This window comes from Odocoileus virginianus, chromosome 9 (assembly GCF_023699985.2).
Source record: "Odocoileus virginianus isolate 20LAN1187 ecotype Illinois chromosome 9, Ovbor_1.2, whole genome shotgun sequence".
In the NCBI taxonomy this organism is placed as follows: domain Eukaryota; kingdom Metazoa; phylum Chordata; class Mammalia; order Artiodactyla; family Cervidae; genus Odocoileus; species Odocoileus virginianus.
In genome coordinates, this window is record NC_069682.1 from 71,907,231 (window position 1) to 71,926,382 (window position 19,152).

At 51.4% G+C, this 19,152-nt stretch overlaps 1 protein-coding gene across 2 annotated transcripts in view; it reads right to left on the minus strand.

Annotated features, from left to right (window-relative positions):
- PREX1 (phosphatidylinositol-3,4,5-trisphosphate dependent Rac exchange factor 1) overlaps window positions 1-19,152 on the minus strand; it is a 176,028-nt gene that overhangs the window by 147,945 nt on the left and 8,931 nt on the right. The gene's annotated exons all lie outside the window — the stretch shown is intronic.

Consider the following 19,152-nt stretch of genomic DNA (forward strand, 5'->3'; position numbering starts at 1 on the left):
CATTAATGAAAGATGGTTCCTATTTTTTTTTTCTTTAATTGCATCTAATTCAAGAGCTGGTGCGTACTCTGTTACAATAAGGGCAGGAGCTACTAACCAACTGCTATTGACCAGGTCTTGGGCTATTTAACTGGACCAGCTGGGACCTCCCTGCAGTAAGAGGAGGGTTGGCATCTTGGGGTTACCGAACAGCTCCTGAAGCTGGAGCATAGAAAAGAGACGCGGGCCCTCCCACCAGGTGCTGGGCAGGGACGGCCAGTGAAGGCTCCCTCTGGGGACCAACCAAGTCCCCACCTCTGCTGGCCGAGGCCTCCTCCTCTCTGCAAGTCCAATTCCATCAGGGTGCCCCAGAGGCCAATCCTGCCCCCCGAGAGAACCCCCCACTCCCTTCCGACGTCCTCAGCTGGTGCAGCGCTGAGTGGTACCACATGATGGTCAGGAACAGGGTTCTGGGGTGCGGCAGCCTGACTGTGAATCCTGCATCTGCCTCTTGTCAGAGACTCTTAGCGAGTCTGCTGGCATGAGCGGGGCAGGTTACTGAGCCTCTCTGGGCCTCAGTGTCCCCCCTTTTCAAGGAGCTCTGCTTCATGGGGTAGCTGTAGGGACTGAAGGCGGGAATGACAGCCACAGGGACTCCTCTCAGACGGCAGCTCGGGAATCATCGGGTGAGGCTTGTTAGGAGCAGGCTGGGACACCATGGAGCTGGGCTAGGCCCGAGCTCCCTTGCCGATGCTGCTGGTCCCTGGAGCAAAGCTGGAGGAGAGCAAGGATGCTGGGGCTTTCGCACGCAGTAGGTGCTCAGTAAAATGTGCCTCCCACAGTTACTGTCATCTGCCTAAGTGAGTCTGCAGGGAGCTGTGTGCCTGGCCCCCCACTGGGATCACACTGGGATCTTTTCAGATCTCTGCAAGGCCCTGACTTAAACCGTAAACATAAATAAATAAAAGTTTGACTTCAAAAAATCAGCAACGATCACTTCTTGAGAAGCCAAAAATGGCTTCTTCCATGTAATTCTCAAGACTCCCCTGCACACTGGGCTGGGGTGGCAGGGGGTCACAGCACGGAGACCCCTCGCAATCGCCCAGTGAGATGCCCCCTAGCACCCTGTCTGGAGCATCCTAAGAATAAAGAGCAACTTCTATAAACCCTGGACATGCGTGCGTGCAGAGTCGCTTCAGCCATGTCCAGCTCTTTGTCACCCTATGGGCCGTAGCCCACCAGGCTCCTCTGTCCATGGAATTCTCCAGGCAAGAATACCGGAGTGGGTTGCCATTTCCTCCTCCAGGGGATCTTCCCCGCCCAGGGATCAAACTCATATCTCTTGAGGCTCCCGCACTGTGGGCAGATTCTTTACCACTGAGCCACTGGGGAAGTCCATAAACCTGGCCACCCTTCTGTGAGCAGTACAGTCCTGCCACCGCCCTGGAGCTGGGGTGTGTTCAAAGCAGCATCAGTTGGTTCACAGTAAAATATTTCAAATACCACCCCTGGGGACCCAGTTTGGTCCAGCATGCATTTTGTGAACAAAGGCACAAGACTGGAGGGGTGCTCCCGTGCACCCCACGGGGAGACACTTGCAGGCTCACTCAGAGAGAATGAGGCGCAGAGAGCTGACCAGCTTGTGCGGGGTCCCACGGGCCTGCAGGCATCTGCCCAGCCCAGGAGGACCAGCTGTGTGGGAGGGGCAGGGACCGCTGGCGCAGGGCCTCCCCTCCGCCAGGCACCTCTGACCACGCAGATAGGATCTCACTCTAATCAGCCTCTGGACCAGGGGCCCGGCAGCCCCCGCCATAAAGGGGCCCCGGGAGAACTTTGATGTGGCGGAGGACGGAGCCAGCCTGACTCGGGAGCCCGGGGCCAGCGTGGGGGAGGGAAAGACCCACGGAGCCCCATGGTCTCAGCCCCTCTCCAGTCCACTTTGGCCCCCCTCCCCAGCCAATTTTTTTTTTTTGAAACCAAGTATTTTATTTGTGTCTGTATTTAATTTTGGCTGCACCGGGTCTTCGCTGCTGCACAGGCTTCTCTCTAGTTGCCAAGCGGGGGCTATTCTTCATAGCAGTTCTCATCGCAGTGCCCATCCCCGTTTCGGAGCACGGGCTCTAGCGCGCACGGGCTTCAGGAGTTTCAGAGCGTGGGCTCTGTAAACTCGGTTCCCAGGCTCCAGAGCACAGGCTTCCTGGACCAGGGATGAAACCCGCGTCTCCTGCCCTGGCAGGCGGATTCTTGACCACTGAGCCACCAGGGAAGCCCTCCCCCAGACAATCTGAAGGCAACTATTTCACCAAACCCTCTGTACTCCTAATCCCCAAGTAAACCTCACAAAAATCCATTGAAGTAGGTACGACAATCGCCCCGCATTGTGGAGGTGGAGAAACTGAGGCACAGAGAGGCTAAGTGACCTGCTTCAGCATCTGAGCTGGAGTCACATCTAGGCTCAGCTGACACCAGGGCCCAAACTTATTGACAAGCACTTGAAGCAGAGAATGAGTGGTCAGCCTGGTTCATCTAGGACTGAGGGGCTCTCCCAGGACATGGGATTTTAGTTTTAAAACCAGGACAGTCTCAAGCAAACCAAGGCAGCTGGTCACTCTACCACTGTGTGTGTGTATGGGTGTGTATGTGTGTTTAGTCACTACGTCGTGTCTGACTCCTTGTGATCCCACAGACTGCAGCCTGCCAGGCTCCTCTATCCGTGGGTTTTCCAGGCAAGAATAATGAAGCGGGTTGCCATTTTGTCCTCCAAGGGAGCTTCCTGATGCAGGAATCAAACCCGCATCTCCTGTATCTTTACCAGTGAGCCGCCAGGGAAGCCCCATTTACCACTCTAGTTATCAATAAAAATAAAAATAACATTAAAAGTAATAGCAGTTGACAACCACTGTAGACTTACGCGTGTCAGGCTCTGTCCAAACCCCTAGGGCAGGTTTTCCCTTGACTGCTCAACAGCCTAGAGATGGGGCTTTTGTTCACCTCCCCTCTTTCCCCACTTCAGAGATGAGGAAACTGAGGACCCGGAGGCTGCAGAACTTGTCCACGGTCAGCACCAGGTAGAGGGCACATGGCCTCCCAGATGGCAGGAGCATCCCTCATGCCATGTCCTGAGGCTCTCAGAAGCCAGGAGTCATGGTCTGCTTTCAACATCAACCTTTGTGAGATGGACGCCTTTAACATACGTGTGTGTGCATGTGCACGTGTGCGTACACGCATGTGCACATGTGTACTCAGTGGTGTCTGACTCCGCGATCCTATGGACTGTAGCCCATTTCCCTACTCCAGAGGATCTTCCCAACCCAGGGATCGAACCCTCATCTCTTGCATCTCCTGCATTGGCAGGCAGATTCCTTAACACTGCACTACCTGGGAAACAGTTTAACATACAAGACATGCGACCAAACTGTTCCAGCTGCAAACAGTCATGGGATTTCTAAAAATATTAACATGTGCCACTTATGAGTGAGGTGACCGCTGGATGCATTCCTACTCTTCTCCGGGCCTCAGTTTTCTCATCTGTAAAATGGGAATAGTAAGAGTCCTTCTCTCACAGATCACAGTGAGCATCTCATGAGCTCACACTTAGAACACGATCTACAAAGGAAACATTCTAAATATCAGCTATTACTATTAATGGTTGTAGCAGTTTTGGTATCAATGTCTATTGCTATCACGCAAGCAGCCTAGTTTCATGAAAACCATATAAGCAAGAGAAGGCACATCCCCTCTTTCAGCAACTCTCCATGTCCATGTGGATAAAAGACGTCACACTGTGAGAGGCCAGGACCAGCCGGGCCCTCCCCCTTGCAGACAAGCATTGGGATGAGACCCTTCCCAGCCACCCACCCATCACTAGCCATCTCCGCAAAAAGCAAATCCAGACCGGCCAACCACACAGCAGCACCCAGAAGCCTCCTAGAACCTTCCTTTAATAGGCTCTGTTTTGGCCAAAGCATGATCCTTCAGTAGGTGACAGTCAAGGCAATAGCTTCCACCACAAGGAAACTGACTTTCTGCTCAGGAATCAGCCCAAATCCTGAACCCAGACACTCCTCTCCCCTTCTCCCCATCCATCTACTTTCTTCACAGCAGCCAGAGAGATTCTTCTAAGATAAGTCATTCACTGAGATTCTCTGGCTGAAAACCTCCACTGCTCATAGAATAAAAGCCCAGCACCTCACCTGGGCCCCACAAGAGTACTCAGACCTCCTCTCCCCACCTATCGTCCCCTCACTCACTCCACCCCAGCCACACCGCCTCCCTGCTGATCTGGAAACTGACCAAGCTCACCCCTCCCTCTGCTCCTGCTGCTGTCTCTGCCTGAAACACAACTCCTCCGGCCCTTCCTCTCATGGCTGGCTTTCTAGGCATACAGGTCCCGGTTCAAAACTCATCTCATCAGGCAGCCTTTCTCTGATCGTCAGATCCAAAACAGCCCCCAACACTATCTAACTCATACCCCTGACTTATGGTATTCACAGCACTTGTCACTTGCAGGATTTGATTGTTTGTTTGTTTTCCATGTCCTCCTACTCAAAATACCAGATCTTAGAGTAGGGTTTTTGTCTGTTTTGATCACTGCTGCTTCTCCAATGTCTGGAACCTAGCAGGACCTTAACCAATATTTGCAGACAGTATAAAGACATCAGAGGCTTCCCCGGTGGCCCAGACAGTAAAGAACCCACCTGCAATATGGGAGACCTGGGTTCGATCCCTGGGTTGGGAAGACCCCCTGGAGAAGGAATGACAACCCACACTCCAAGAACTCCTGCCTGGAAAATCCCCATGGACAGAGGAACCTGACAGGCTACAGTCCATGGGATCACAGAGAGTCGGACACGACTGAGTGACTAAGCGCATAAAGACATCAGAGAACAAGATTCCTGGAGCTTAAAGTGCATCTGACACAGCAGATCACCCATTCCCTAAGGGACAAGGGCTCCAAGCGAAGATACACTGTGCAGAGACCAATGGGGGCAGCGACCCTGCCGGGGGAGGCGGGGGGACGAGTCGAGAAGAAGAAAGTGCGTTAGATCCTAGCCCCTCAGAGTGTGGTCCCCAGACCAGCAGCATGGGCATCTCATCTCCTGGGAGCCTGTTACAAATGCAGCATCTCAGGCCCCACCCCCAGGGCCTGCTGTTTCTGCATTCTAATTAGATCCACCCCAGGCAGTTCCTATGTATAGTAAACCTTGACACATCCTGCTTTAGACCCCAGGATAAGCAGGCAGTAGTAGGCATGTCTGGCTCAGGGTGGCCCTGGAAACTGAAAGGCCCAGGGCAGGCCTGTGAAGCCACCATCATATAAAACGTAGCCTCCCAGTGCCACTGGCCAGAAAGAGTGGTGAGGCCCATCCAGGGCCCCAAAGCATCCGTCCTCCCTCGGGCCTGAAACAGGATCTGAGACGCCCAGACCGGCATATGTAGGTGGGGAGGGAGAAGGGGGATACGAACCCAACAGATTTGTGTGGCAGACTCCCCGAGAATCGCACCATCTGGAGCCCCTTTGTGATACAGGGAGGGGAGGACAGCAGAGAGACAGAGAGCCGGGAGTATTTATAAAGCACAGGCCAAGCGGGCGAAGCAGCTGAGTGTGGGGAGAGGCAGGAGACGCACCACCGGGACACCCACAGCACCCCCATCTCTGTCTCCCAGCCGCCTTCAACAGACAGGGCCACATACCCCCAAAACCACTTAGAATCTATGTGAAATCCACCCTTTCTGTAGCTCCCTGAGATGTGACCTCCTGCAGGTCAACCCTGAACCTCTGGGTACATGCACCTGTGGAAGAGCTGACCCTTCCTCTCCTCTGATAAGGATGAACCTGTGACCGAAGCCAAACAATCACAGTTCTGGGCTCCTAGATAGGCAATACTTCATTTACCTCGTTTACATGTCCCAGGGGTCAGGCTGGGGAACACCTGGATCCAGCCATGCCTGAAGCCATTAATCCCGAGTCAACCAAGCCCCTAATAGCCTTTTTTATCCTTCAGACACTGACTTGAAGTTTCTGCCATTCACAACCCAAAGAGTACTAACATATCTGTTAAAGTACTTAACACCCGGTAGCGTCATTACTTATATGCCCATTCTCTCGCCTGGACTGGAACTCCTTGAGGACACAAACCATTTTTTTATTTAATTCTGTCCCTGGTGCCTAGAAGAAAGCCTAACATACAATATAATCTCAAGAGATACAGGACAATGAATGGATGGCTCTTCCTTCACCCTACAAATATTCGCTGAGCACCCAATGTGTGCCAGACTTTGTTCTAGGTCTGGAAGCAGCAGGAAACAGGAAAGACAAAAATCCCTGCCCTCCAGGAGTTTAAACTCTAGTAAGGGGAGGGCAGACAATTATTAAACAAGTGAGTAAGATCTAACTGCAACGGCGAAGGGGGAGACGGAGCCTGGGGAGGAGGGGTGCTTCCAGACAGGAAGGTCTGGGAAGGATGCACTGAGGAAGCACAGTCCGGGAGCAGAGACCTGAAGAAGTACCAAACCACACGGATACCTGGGGAGTGTTCTAGAGCAAGCAGACAGTAGTGCAAAGGCCCCGAGGCAGGAATATGCCGGCTGTGTTTGGAGATGAAGTCAAGAGAGACGGACACAAGGAACAGGCAAACCAGATGCTGAAGGGCCTCCTAGGTCATCGTCAGGGTCTCGACACTGACAACAAGTGAGGGGGAGCCCTGGGAGGGTTTTAGGCAGAGGAGGAATGTGCCCTGACCTAGAGGGTGTGTGTGGAGACCACCTGACAGGGGCAAGGGCAGATGCAAGGGACCAGGGAGGAGGTGCCCACCACAGTCCCAGGAAGAAACGATGGTGGCTAACACCACAGCGGCAGCCACAGAGGGGTAAGGAGTGGCCAAATTCTGGATGCTCTTTAAAAGTGAAGCCCACAGGATTTTCTGATTGTTTAGATGCAGGATATAAGAGGAACAGCAGCATCAAGACGGTCGCAGGGATGTGTCTGGGCAGGTGGAAGGATGGAGACACCATTACTAAGGCAGGAGGGGACATAGCAGAGTGAGCCGGTACAGATCGGGGAGTTGGCAACGCCCACTAGACGCCCAAGGAGAGTTGCCATCATCACTGGATACATACAGATGCTGGGAGGTCAGGGCAGAGGGCAGACTAAGAAACATTTGGGAAATGTCAGCAAAGGGATGGCAGGAAGGAGTCTGAAAATACAGACTCAATCACAGAATGATGAAGAAATGACAGAGGGAGAGAGGGAAGGAGCCACCCCACCCCCCACCCCCAGTCTTCCCAACTTCGTGCTGGGGGAAAGCCATAATAGAGAGGAACAGTGACGTCAGCTCCTCCTTCTGGAAAGACCTGGAGTGGAAAACGGAGCTGCACATACAGCATCTCACCTGCATCCACCCCCACCCCGACTCCATCACCCAGGTGACAAACCTGGGTGACAAACCTCACTCCATCACCCAGGTGAGGCTCGGAGAGCGACAAGGCTGACGCCAGGGAATCCGAAGGCTATCAGCTGGCGGAGCCGCCAGAATCGGGCCCCCTGGCTGTTGACACCATGTGCTGCTGCCAAACACAGCTTTTCATGATCAGAAATAAAGAGGACGCCCCCCTCACCCTGCCTTCCGGGGCTGCCAGCACAGAGGACGTGACAAAGGCTGACACATGGGGAGGGGCTGAGGACGTATCTTGGCCAGAGGCATCGTGGTGACTGGCGGACGACAGGGCCAGCACCGTGCTGGGGAGCCAGCACCAAACTCAGGCCAGGGTCTCCAGAGTCTCCCCGGCGGCAGGCTCTCCCCACTTCTCGGACATACAGGCCAGTCCTGAGCCCACAGCCCCCTCCCAGGGATGGGGCATCCCGCTCCCACCTCGACACCTCTCCAAGCCCCGACTTCTTTGTCTCTAGGATGGGTGGCAAGCAAAGACATGTTTACACCATCTTTTCATCACAGCAGCTAATACTTCTTGAGCTGTTACTGCGTGTCACTGATCTAGCCCCCAGTTCTCAGCCTCAGCACTACTGATATTTGGGACCAGATCATTCATGTCATGGGGGCGGTCCTAAGGCATTGGAGGATATTTAGCAACATCCTTGGCTTCCACCCACCAGATACCAGCAGCATCCTTCCTCTGCACTTATGACAACTAAAAACGCTTGCAGCTTTGCCAAATGTCCCGCGCTGGGGTGGGGGTGGGGGGCAAAACATGCCCTCGTTTGGGAACCCCTGTTCTCGGCATAGTTCTATGCTGACCAGGGTGTCAGCTCCGCAAGGACAAAGATCTTTGTTCACTGGTCAAGTCTAGGGCCCAGATTTAACTTAATAGACCTGGATTCAGAATCTTATTCACCCATCCCATTATTCTGATTCTCAAAGGACTATGAGAGTCTTTATATGAACCAATATTATATACACGTCTACCACCCATGGGTGGGAAGCCAGCAACTGTATTTTTTTTTAATCATCGGTTTATCTTAATTTGAAAAATAATGCAATAATTATAACTAGTGAAACAATACAAAAAATACAAAGATGAAGTATCTTTCTCTGAAACCCTCCCCATTCTCAGCCCAAGGCCACCTGGGGTGCATCCTACAGTGCCCTTCTCAACATCTGTAAATACCCATCCAGAGGGTCTTTTTTGGCTGTTGGGTTTTTTTCCTACAAAACTGGGATCACCCTCTACGCTTGACCTTAACCTTTCTTGCTTAACAGTACAGCATGTTCAGCCCTTCACGTCAAGTGAACAGATCAATTTCATTCCTTTAAACAGCTGTCTGACACCCCAACCATGGATAAACGATAACCTTTGCCTTCTCTCTGTGAACAAATATCCAAGTGGTTTCTGTTCTACAGGGGACAGCCATCATAAAATTGGAACAAACAACTTTCTAACTTACATCTTTACATACTGCTTCTTCTCGGTTCTATAGGAGAGATTTCCAAAGAAAGTCAAAGGTTATCATGGTTTTTGACTTTTAAAAATATTGCCAGACTTACAACATGATAAATATCATTAAATTGCTGTATGCTATATATGAAAACGGCTAACAGATTAAATCCTAAGAGTTCACATCACAGAGAAAAAAATCTTTTTCTTTTTTGTTGTAGCTATACAAGCTGATGGACAGTCAACTAAACTTACTGGGATCATCACTGCACGATGTATGTCAAATCATCATGCTGCATGCCTTAAACTTATACAACACTGTATGTGAATTACTTGTTGTTGTTTAGTCATTCAGTCGTGTCTGACCCTTTGCAAACCCATGGACTGCAGCATGCCAGGCTTCCCTGTCCTTCACCATCTCCGGAGCCTACTCAAACTCAACTCATGGCCTCATGAGTCGATGAGGCCATCCAACCATCTCGTCCTCTGATTTATTTTCCTTCCAATTTCAATGACTTATATCTCAATGAAGTTGGAAGGGAAATAAATGAACAAATAAGAAAACACGGCCAGACTATTCCTCCCCAAAGACAGAAGGATTAATACTCTTTGACAGGAATCATGGAACTGTCCATTTCCCAACAAGCACACTGGCACCGGGTATTATGACTTTTTCTGTGTGTGAAAGACAGATAATGGTAATGCTACAGAAGGTAATGCTGGTTGATGTGGTTACTGAGCAAGAATGTGGCTCCACATAGCTCTCATTCCACAAAACACTACCAATTCAAGAGAATTCTGACCCACATGAGGCTACATGATTGTGGGGGAGCAGGCTGTCCCTCTTTGGGGCCCTGAGATATCTTCCTCCCAAGTCCCTCCCCATCCGTGCAAGCTGCCCCCTGAGCCTGCACCGTCCTCATCTCTGAGATGGATTTCACACCCAGGCATAACAAAGATGTCTTTGTCGCTAGGGAAGAGGGAACGACTGTTGCCAGAACATTCTGGGTTCTGTTCATTCAAATCTCCGTGTGTCGGGAGGAGGAGGGTAGAGTTGGGGGTGGCGGGGAGGGATGCTTCCCGCTCCGGGGCTAACCTCAGGGGCAGATGCTGCCTTGGGCAGAGCTGGAGCAGCCCCAAACTCCCTGTCGTTCACTCACTGGTTTATTGCACAAATATTTGCTGAGTGTTTGTCAGGCATTCCGGAAAGCCCTTTACATTTACCACTGCATGCAATTCATACCCACAGCCTGATAAGAGAAGTAACACCACTAACCCCATTTTACAGGTGAGAAATCTGAAGCTCAAAGAGATTAAAACCCAGGACCCGAGGTCACACAGCCAATGAACAACCCAGGAACACAAAGGGGCGGCAAATAGCTAACTTCTAACCGCCCGCAGGACACCCCAGGCCTGTCGTGTTGTTCCACCTGGGCTACGACCGCGCAGCCTTCCTGCTCTGCCTCCAGGCCGCCCCCCTACAGTCCATTCTCCCCTGGTAACCAAACGGATCCTGGGACAACTACCCGAGATTCTGTCCCTCCTTGGTTCAAAAGCTCCAAGGGCTTCCCCCTCTCTCAAAGTCAAACGCCAAGTCCTTACAATAGCCCGCACTCTGCCCACCAGCCTCTCCACTTGCACTGTTCCCTCCCTGACTTCACCTCCAATTCAGTTTTCACCTGGCTCACGGCCTCCTCTCTGTTCCTGAATCACACTCCTGCCTCAGGGCTTCTGCACTTTCTATTTCCTGTGCCTAGAATGTTCTTCCCCAGATACAGAGGTTAAGCCATTTTCCTAAAGAGGCAGAAAAGTGTGAACGTGTTAGTCACTCAGTCGTGTCCGACTCTTTGTGACCCCACGGACGGTAGCCCGCCAGCCTCCTCTGTCCATGGGATTCTCCAGGCAAGAGTACTGAAGTGGGTTGTCATGCCCTCCTCCAGGGCATCTTCCCAACTCAGGGATCGAACCCGGGACTCCTGCATTGCAGGCAGATTCTCTACCACTGAGCCACCAGGGATTCGAATCGCGGTTGTGTGGCCTCAGAGAAAACAAAACACACACACAGGAGCCTCCAGTGAGACAGAAGGATGCTGTGTGACCCTGAAGCCTTTCTGGGCGCTGAATCTCTCTGGGCCTCTGTTTCCTCATGGATAAAATAGGTAACACAGGATCAGCTTCTCCATGAGATTCCTGGGAGGCTATGTTGCCTGAGGCTTGTCCACTGAGGACATCACACACATGTGGATGCTGGTGCTATTATTAGACCCATGGCAAGAGCCAGAACCGTCAGGGAAGGTCTTTTGAGGAAGCAGGATATGAGCAAGGCTTTGAAGGTAGGATGTGGAAACGCCGCTGGGCAGTGTGGGCAGCCCCAGGGACAACAGGGCTTCCCTGGGACCCAAGACTCAGGGGAAGGCAGAGGCTTCCAATCCGGGGTGATGGTACCAGCACAGAGGGGAAGAGAGGCTCTCAGCTGGCATCCCTCCCCTTCCCCCGGTCCCAGGGCCCTGGAGTCTGTCTTCCGGGACCCACGGCTCCTCCACGGGCACAGGGTGCAGGTGGGCCCCTCACGAGAGCAGCCAGACCCTCCCCTAACACAAACCAAGCAAGTCGGGTCCATGCTGAACGCAGTTTAAGCTGGGTTTTCTGTCACTTGCAACCAAAGAAGCCTGAGAACCAGCACTTGCTGCTCTTTTACGGTTGCTGTTTCAAAACCTTCTAGATTTGGGAGAAACAAAGCGGGGAGAGAAACCCCACGGGGCTGCACGCGAGGAGGAGGACGCCAAGCCTGGCCGGGAAGGCATCGGGGTCCTCGAGTCCAAGTGGAGGCCCCCGATGGCAGCACCCACAGAGGAGCCGCTGCGTCCTCTCTGGGATCTGCAGCCCAGAATCTCCCAAAGGAGCCCAAACACAGAACAAGATTCGGGAAGTAGGACAAATGAATGTGGGAACCTCCAGTTCAACAGCTGAGGTTGCAAAAAGAAAGGAGAGTGACTGCCCACAGGCCACAGGAAGTGGAAGCTGGGGTAAGAGAACCAACCTCTCTAAGAGAGGACCACCTTCTCCCGCTCTGCTCACCTCAGAGAATAGAGGGACCACCCACAAACTACAAATGCATCTCAAACTCAGCTGTCTGCATGGAAGGGGCTGGGGCTGGCGCTGGATGGGTGTCCTCCGTGATGACGATGAGAGTCACAACCTTTGGACAAAAAAGCACTTTTTTTGCTTACTAAAGGTGCTAGTAATCCTTCCAAAGGGAATCCATCCTCCTTCCAAAGCGAAAGCTGGCCACCTTTGTTTCTTAAAACATGTTAACTCTCACACCTCCCTGGAGGCTCAGGGGTTAAGAATCCGCCCGCCAATGCAGGAGACACAGGTTCGATCCCTGGTCTGGGAAGATCCCACGTGCTATGAGGCAATGAAGCCCGTGCACTCCAGAGCCAGCTCCACAACAAGAATGCACCTAGAGAGCAGCCGCAGTCGCCACAGCCAGAGAAAGCGCAACGCAACCAGAAATAAAGAAGCCAGTAAAATTTCCAAACAACAAACAGAAAAGAACAGGAAACTCTCCTGGTCTGGCTTTCAGTTTTCTATCTGATAGAAACAAGAGTTAGAAGAGCTAGTCCAATGTCCTCGAGTCTTTTTTCCTTAAGTCCAGCAGAGCAAGCACAACGGTAAACGGCAACCAGCGTTGGATTCCAATGTCAGGGACGTTAGGGGAGGGTAGGGACTGTGGCAAAGTGAAGACTGCAAGTCCTGTCTAGAGAAGGCAGCTGCTGCCCAGCTCCAGGCAAGAGCTTGCCTGCAGGCCCGCACGCTTAATGCGGACGGGTCTTCTGACTATTTCAGAACTCAGAAACAAAGATTTTTACATGAAATTTCTTAACTTTTCAAGAAATGCTGGCAACCAATAAAAAAAATTTTAAACACTGCACAGGCCTGCGCTGGCCTGAGGACCCCCAGTTTGGAACTTGTGGTGCCATGGATCCATGACCAATAAATGACAGAAAGACAGACAGACAGACACACATCATTTATGGCCACTAAGGTCAAAGGATCTGAAAATGAAGTTTCCCAAAGACACAGGAAACCTCTGGCCACAGAGGATTCCTCCAGCTCATCAGGACACAACTTAAACCCTCCCTCTCTATCCTCCAAGCATCTGAGCTGTTGGACAAAAGCAGAACAATCCTGGGGTTCTGCTTTCAATTTCAAGTTCCATCTCAGCCACAAACTCAGTTGGTAAGCCTGGATCAACTAACTCACTGAACAATTTTGTGCCTTAGTTTCCCCATCTGGAAAAATGACACAATTGGCTGAGATGATGTCATGGTCTCTCCTAGCTCTGACAACTCAATTCTAGGATTCTAGGTGTGGGTGATTTCTTTGGGTTGGTAAAGACCACAAAGCCCTAAACCAAAGTTTCTTCAGCTCCCAGTTACTGAACTGGCAGCTTGAACAAAGACGCATATGGTCTGTAATTGTGAAAAGCTGAAATCTGTGTAAATACCCAATATAAAAGGGATGGTTAAGTAATAATAATAATTTTACTAGTATATTCATACATTATGTTATTATAGTATATTATTACATTATGTTATTATAATAATTATTATAACTACAGCTAATATATACCAAGCATTTACCATGTGCCAGGCACTGCTTTGAGAGCATAACAGGTCTTAATTCATCTGACTCCCCATCAGTCTAAAGGCTGGGCACCAGTTCCAGGATGAAGCGTGCCCAGGTAAAGCAATTTGCCCACTATTACAAAGCCGGCAAGTAACCAGGATTCTGATGCAGGAAGGGGAAGACCCTGAGAGGGGGTCTTGAGAAGGGCCCGAGAGTGGGCTCTTGTCTAACACTCAGAAGTGAACTGTCCAAGGAGACACACGTGCTGATAAAGCAAGAGACTTTATTGGAAGGGGGTGCCCAGGCGGAGAGCAGCGGGGCAAGGGAGCCCAGGAGAACCGCTCTGCCACATGCTCACAGGCTCGGGCTTTAGGGGAACGGGCCTCTTTTCTGGCTTGTCTCTGGCCAGTCATCTTGTTCGGCCCACGGTCTGACTCAGGGTCCTTCCTGGTGGCACGTGCGTCGCTCAGCCAAGATGGAAGCCAACGCAAAGGATTCTGGGGGGTTGGCCGCCTCCCTCCTCCCTCCTCTGACCCCGCCCCAACGTTCCCTGGCCAGTCTTCAGCAGCAGCACTGCGTTCCTTATCCGGACCTCCTGCGGTGAGACAACTCAGGCAGGGGGGCCTGGCCAAGGTGGGCGGTTCCGGTCAACAGCTCCCTAACAACTCAACCTGGACGGTGCGGACCCAGAGCCCCACGTTTCACCACGATGCCTGCAAAAGCTTAGCGATGAAGTGTGCTCAGTCGCGACGCAGGCGCTGCACAGAAGAGGCAAGAGAAGACATAACATCGTGTGTGTGGTGTGATCACACCTCGGCTGAAACAACACACGAAGAACAAGCAGGAAATGTACCGAAAGGTGAAGCAGCTGTCTGGAAGGGTGAGATCTTTCTGCTTGTCTTTATTTTCCACACGTTCTACAGTGAGCAGAGTGACAGCAAAAATGGCCCGTGCATAGAAGGCGTCCCTGGGAGCCAGCCCCGTGCCCAGCACCTACTATTGTATCTTACTCCAAATCCTCTCCTCTCCGCTGCCAGCCCAAGGACCCAGATGTCTGCCTCCCCTGTGACTGCTGAATCCCCAGCGTCAACACACCCAGGCACACAGCAGACACGCAATAAAATGTGTGCAAGGGAGAAAAAGAGATCTCCCCATTTCACAGCCAAAGAAACTGAGGCCCAAGAGCCATCTGCCCAAGGTCACAGAGATGGTAAGTGGTGGCCTGGGGACAAAAGTGGAAGAACTACATCTCAGCAGAGAGTTTCTACCATCTACACAAGGGGTAAAAGTCACCCCCAGTCAAAATCGCCAGTGAAGTCAACTAAACACAATGCATGATTCAGGACTGGATTCCGGAGATGGGGAAAGAGCGAGGGGAGGTATAAAGAACACTTTTGGAAAAACAGGTGAAATTTGAATACAGACTGTGGATTGTATAATGTATTATCAATGTTACATTTCCTGATTTTGTTCAGTGTACTGTGGTTATAGCAGAGAACGTCTGTTCTTAGGAGATTATTTAGGGGCATCATGTCTGCAATTATTCTCAAATGGATCAAAGTAATAAAAACTCTGTGTGTGTGTGTTTGTGCACATGCATGTGTGTGCAGGAGGTAGGAGAGGTGGGGAGGGGAAAGAAGAGGGGAGAATTGTAAAACGAACTGGTGAACCTAGGTTAAAGGTCTATGGGGTGCTCTCTACTCTTGAAATGTCAACATAAAAAGTTACCCAAAAATTAACTTTGAACAAGTGAATTAAAATGTCCACAAATACAGCACACTGGAGTTTTATATCTAGACCTCTGAACATGTGCAGAAATGTGTAACATATACAGCCAGGTACATAGACAAAACATCATTTTACCATATTTGGTTCCATATGAGAAAGTCTGTAATAAAAGGACATAACAGAATGTGTTTTTGACACATACACGCCCACTATATTTATGACCTTTTTGATCAAGGGGAAATAAGTCTGAAAAAACCACCCATTTGGACTTCCCTGGTGGTACAGTGGATAAGAGTCTGCCTGACAATGCAGGGGACATGGGTTCAATCCCTCCTCCAGGAAGATTCCACACGCTGCGGGGCACCTAAGCCCTCGAACCGCAACTCCTGAGCCTGCGTGCCATGAGCCCCTGTGTCTGGAGCCCATACTCCATAATGAGAGGAGCCACTGAAAGGAGAAGCCTACACACTACAGGGAAGAGAAGCCCGCGCTCACCGCCACTAGAGAAAGCCTGCATGCAGCAAACGAAGACCCAGCACAGACAAAAAAAAAAATTATAATTTTTTTTAATTAATAAACGTTTTTAATAAAATTTTAAAAAACCCACCCAATCAACAGCCTGGCCTGCCATCAGCTCGTGGCTGGGACCACACAGAGCTCCCTCGGCCCTCCCAGTGTGGCAAGGGCAAGAGGCCAAGGACGCCAGTCCGCAGGCACTCCCCATGCTGAGGTCCAAGCTCCCCAAAGTCAAGGAACCAGAAGGCCTGGTGGCAGGGCCCGGGAGAGCCTCCAGCACACAGTGCGCCCCATCCAATCCCTTTCGCTCGCACACTCACGCCCAAGACCCACATTAACAGAGCACCCATTATGTGCTGGATGCTGCAGTGAACACAGCAGACCAGGGCCCTGACCTCGTGTGACTTACATCCCAGTGGGGGAGACAGACGCGAATCAGGTACACAGACGACCATTTCAGGGAGTGACAGCTACCAAGAAGAAAACGGGTGTGGTGATCCAGAGCCCAGGACTCGAGGCCCCCTGAGGAAGTGACACTGGGGTTACACAGCTAGATGAGAGGGAAGGGCCCGTGCACGGCGCAGTTAGAGGTGCTACAGCAAGAGGAACAGCAAAACGAAAAGGTTGAGAAGGTGGAACCAGCCTAGCAAGTTCAAGAACAGAAAGCCAGCGGACAGGCCCAGGACATAATGAATGCCAGAGGAAGCTGGCGTGGTGAGCAGAGTCCAGACCTCAGAGGCCGTGTAAGCCACAGCGAGGGGTCTGGATTCAGTCGACTGCAGCTCCTTCTCCCCTCTCCTCCAGCATAGTGGGGACAGGAGAGGAAGGAGATCCAACGCAACGGCAGGGTGTTAGACCTAAACCTAACCCTGTCAATAACCGCATTGATGTATATGAGCTAAACAGTCTTAAGTAAGAGGCAGAGACTGTCAGAAGGGATTTCTTACAAAGCACATGACAAGGATCTGAGGAGGTGACAGTCATCACAGCAAACAGCCAGAAGGAGCACAGGGGGCCTCAGTCCTACGGCCGCAGGGAACTAAATTCAACCAAGAAGCTAAACAGAGGTCCCCAAGACTCAGACGAGACGGTGGTGCGGCCAATACCATGACAGCGGCCGTGTGAGACCCGGAGAAGAAGACCCAGTCACATGGTGCCCAGAATTCTGACCACAGAAACTGCACGGTGGTCATCAATAGGGCTGCTTCAGAACACTAAATGCGGGGTAGTCTGTTAAACAGCGATAGACAACGGACACACCCTCTCGTGACCTTGGGCAAGTGGGCTCACAGTTCGGGGCCTTGGTTTCTTCATCTGCACAACTATGAGGATGCAAAGGAAGCAGAATGTACAACAGCCTCACCCAGGAAGTGGAAAACGGTTTATTCTGTGTCCACTCAAGTCTGTGGAGAGATTTCAGAGTGGCAGAACAGGAGGGGACTTCATGCATTTTTGAGAAGATGACCTTTTTTTTTCTTCTATCTTTGGGTGGGTTCCTCGGGGAAGGAGATGAATAATCTCTTCTAGCTCCAAATGCCAGTCATCCCAGAGATGTCCTTGCTCCCAACTGCCTTCAGAGTACAGAGACCAGGAGTCTGGAGCAAGGGGCCACCTGGCCAAAATGAATTCAGTTGCTTATTTCAAGCCCCAAGAATGATCTGAGGCACGTTTTTCAAGACAAGACCCCATAACTGTTCTTGGAGAAAAAAAAAAAGAAGGGAAATACTGAGATTCTAAAACATAATAATAATTTTACTAAAAGAACAATTACCATTGACTGGAGCCTGGCCATATGCCAACACTGAACAAAGTGTCCCAACCCATTTTACAGATGAGGAAACTGAGGCCCAGAGAGGGGAAACTTCTTGGGGAAACTCCTTGCCAAGGATTGCAGAGCCACCGAGGGGCAGAAACACAATTCAGACCCAAACAGTCTGGGCCAGACCCCAGGGACCAAAAGTCCATGCAAAAATACTGAACATTTATATAAATCAAGACCATCCCATTATTTTAAAAATATGGGAATTAGGACTATGCACTTTCACTGCCAAGGATATGGGTTCAATCCCTGGTGGGGGAACTAAGATCCCACAAGCTGTGTAACACAGTCAAAAAATAAACAAATAAATGTGTGTGTGTGTGTGTGTGTGTGTGTGTGTACTCGTGTATATACAGAAATTTTTTTTCTTCACTTGACAAATATTTAATGAGCACCTACTATGTGCCAGGCACTGCTTATGGTGCTGAAGACAGAGATAAAATAAAGGACCACCCAGAGAAAAGGAGACAGGAAGCAGTAAGTCAGGGCAGAGTACAATTTCAAACGGGAAGTGGTGGGGTAGTCAGAGAAGACCTTCCGAAGACCACGAGGTTTAAGCAGAGGCCTGAAGGAGTGACCCACGGGGATACTGGAGGAAGAGCACTCCAGACAGAACAAATGAGAAGGCCCTGACGCAGGAACACGCCTGGGGTCTCTCAGAAAGGGCCCGTGTGGCTGGAGGGGAGCCAGGGAAGGCAACAGGACACTGGAATTAGACGGCAGCGATGACTGCACAACTTTGTGAATATACCCCAAACCACTGAATTGTACTCTCCAGGGGGTAGAACGTATGGTGCGTGACTCATATCTCAATGTTAAAAAAACCGTATGAAGAAAAAAGATGACTCGGAGACGGAAGGGAGAAGAGAGAGGGCAAGTGGTGCGGGACCTCCTAGGCCCCTCTGAGGACCTGGCTTTGACTGAGGGCGCTGGCAGCCACAGCCGGGCTTTGAATGGGGCGGTGGCATGACCTAACAAGTCTAACTAGGCTCCTCGGGCTATGCATGGACAGCAGACCACGGGAGGCAAGGATGAGGGCTGCGGAGGCAGTGGCCAGCTCCCCAGGGTGGGTCCTCGGGCGCATTCCTCTGAGTACCTCCATTTTTGTCATCTGTGAAGTGGGTATGAAAAGACACGGGAGCTGACACCAGGTTAAGTGCTGCCTTGACGGCTGTGAGTGAAGGGTGGAGTCAGAAGTGCCACCGAACAGTTTTTAATCATGCAAATCAGTTTCCTGAACAGAAAACATGGTGTGGCCCCTTCCTCATGGGAAGCAGGGACCTGTCAGGCCTCAACAGCCCTCCCAGTGCAGCCTGTCCACACCCGGGCCACGAAGAGGGGCCCAAACTCCCCTCCACGTGTGGTCGGCTCACAGCACCCACCCAGACAGAGGACAGAAATGACCCAGGTCGCTAGACAGCCGGGGCACAGACAGGGGGGATCTGCCTGTGGGAGGGGAAGATGTGGTCCTGCCTCCTGGCTGGGTGCCCAGGCAGGAAGCAGGAGGTGTTTGCTGGACCTTGGGAAGGGCGCCGTGCAGTCCTGACTTTCAGATCCCCAGTCGGACTGTGCCACACCCCAGGGCC